This window comes from Schistocerca serialis, chromosome 3 (genome assembly GCF_023864345.2).
Source record: "Schistocerca serialis cubense isolate TAMUIC-IGC-003099 chromosome 3, iqSchSeri2.2, whole genome shotgun sequence".
NCBI lineage: Eukaryota > Metazoa > Arthropoda > Insecta > Orthoptera > Acrididae > Schistocerca > Schistocerca serialis.
Genome location: NC_064640.1, coordinates 958,674,358 through 958,676,835, shown reverse-complemented (window position 1 = coordinate 958,676,835; position 2,478 = coordinate 958,674,358). Strand labels below are relative to the sequence as shown.

General features: G+C 42.8%; 1 pseudogene; it reads left to right on the top strand.

The window, feature by feature from the left end:
* The first annotated feature begins 1,527 nt into the window (after positions 1 to 1,527).
* LOC126471777 (5S ribosomal RNA) lies at positions 1,528 to 1,645 on the top strand (annotated as a pseudogene).
* The last annotated feature ends 833 nt before the right edge of the window (positions 1,646 to 2,478 follow it).

The following is a 2,478-nucleotide window of genomic DNA, read 5'->3' as shown; positions in this document are numbered from 1 at the left end:
CAATCACGATAACATAGACGACGAAGGATGTCTCATTGTCTGTACTTTCCCACATTGTTATAAGTACCCATTGCAATAGCTTGTTCTTAGATTTGCCAGTGCCTGTCCTCAACCTGTTGAGTTATCTGCGTGTAGCCCACTCCAAGTAGTGTCTGGCTCCAGCCCTGCTTCGAGGAGACTTACTTTGCCGCTAACAGTTTTTAACAGCCTTTCTTGATTGATGTGTTTAGCGCAGATGTTGGCTGTAAAAAGCTCTCGACTTTAACGTTGGTCTTGATGGAGACTGCCTCCTAGATTGCCAATAATAATGACGTTCTACCTAGAGTGCTCAATACTATTGTGGATCGGAATGTTGGGCGATAAAGACGCTGCTGATGGTGTAAAAGTTGCTCTACTTCATACAGAACAGAAATAAAGGTGGATGAAAGACTGGTTCAAGGACCGTCAAAGATCACTTACGAAAACTTGTTGAGAGAATTGAAGTAGAAAGAAAAAAAAGGATTATTACAACATTTTTGTCTTGATGGTGTAACAGTTGATACATTCCTGGAAATGGTTCTCCCCATACATAGTGTCACAGCACTCTCTCGGCTGACAATAAGTCTGCCTAGGGTGGTACAAATCCGCTCGAACGAAAGAAGTAGATGCACCCGTAAACGAAAGTGAAGGAGTAATAGCCGGACGCCTGAAACCAACTCATGAGGATTGTAGTGCACACAGGCTATGCTGTCCCTGATATACACCAGGAAGTAAGGAAGTAGCCGCAGACGTCGAAGGGAAGACATGTACAGAAAAAGAGCTAAGCGACGCCTAGAAGATCCATAATACTGACAATACTTCCCGACAATAATACTGACCGTTTAGAAGTGGGATTGAGAAATTCCACAATAACATTGAAAAGATCAAAAATTATGCAAGTATACCGCGCTTCCTGGAGATATTGTGCTGTCTATGGGCAATGTTGACAGCATCCTTGACATTTTGTCGCTTGATACACAGCTCAAGGAGCTTTGGTTGCGGTTGATTTGTTGTTGTGAGTGGAAAATGAGTTCAAACCAAGATGAAAGAGCATTATTATTAGCATGTATAGAAATGTAAGAATGGTGCATCATATGATATGTTGCTCAAGATATATAGGGAGCGACCATGGTGGAAGATGTTTTGGGAAATTTAATTAACACAAGATCATAAGTAAGCGTCTGCAAACAATACCGACAGACTTCAGGGACAGGTTCCTTACACCAAAATAAGGAAACATGGGGTCTAAAGCTCATAACTTAAAACCTATGAGTACCTGTCCATTAGAAGAAAAGCGTTTCACACTAGAGAAGGATGAACAAGTCCTCATAGCACTTAAACTATGCATTTTAGACCCTATGTTTACAAGAGTTTTGGTCAATACTTCCTCCTCCAAAAATAAGTAAACAAAGACCTTGAAGTAGAAGAGACCTGTTTACAATATCGAAGATGAGCAAGTGCTTATATCTCTAATGGTTTGGCTTTTAGTGCCCACGTTTACTAGATTTTGGCAACGGCCTTGCCGCAGTGGATACACCGGTTCCCGTCAAATCACCGAAGTTAAGCGCTGTCGGGCGTGGCCGGCACTTGGATGGGTGACAATCCGGGCTGCCATGTGCTGTTTCCATTTTTCGTGGAGCACTCAGCATCGTGATACCAGTTGAGGAGCTACTCGACCGAATAGTAGCGGCTCTGGTCAAAGAAAACCATCGTAACGACCGGGAGAGCGGTGTGCTGACCACACCCCCCTCCTATCCGCATCCTCAGTGAGGATGACACGGCGGTTGGATGGTCCCGATGGGCCACTTGTGGCCTGATGACGGTGAGCTTTATTACTAGATCTTTTTACTTACTTCTGCATAGGGAAAGTGTCCCTAAAATATGTCGGCGATTTTTTTAAGAGCCTGCAGATGTTTATACATTACTTACTGAAATATAGTGCTTCAATGCATCTCTTATTACGTGACACGTTTCCGTAACAACTTATACCTCTCAAATACGGTAAGGTTATACTGCAACTGCAGATTCAAAATCTTTGAAGAAATTTCCAGTAGCAAGGTACTGTAGAGTGATAGATAAGCGCTCGCTCGTTGTAACTGTGTTCCTCATTGCACCATTAATATGTTTTTTGATGATTTGGACATGAACCTCTGCAAAAATTTATGAGGTTAGCTGATTGTCGGAAGTATGGACCACCAGTGGCTGGGTATATCGATTACTGCCAACAAGTTTCCAGACCAAGTTGTTTCGGGTTCGCATTTCACCCTTGGTATTAAGGCAGTGCGGTGCGGTAAGTGTTTTATGCGTATAAGGTATATCAGCTCAAAATAATACTACAGGTCAATGTCCCCAAAAATCACTTTCCGATTTCTTCGTTCTCGTCTGTTTCGTAGGTGGAAAGTGCAGACTTGATTTTCGGAAGCGAGGAAGAAAGCGAAGAACCACCACACAATCACTAAG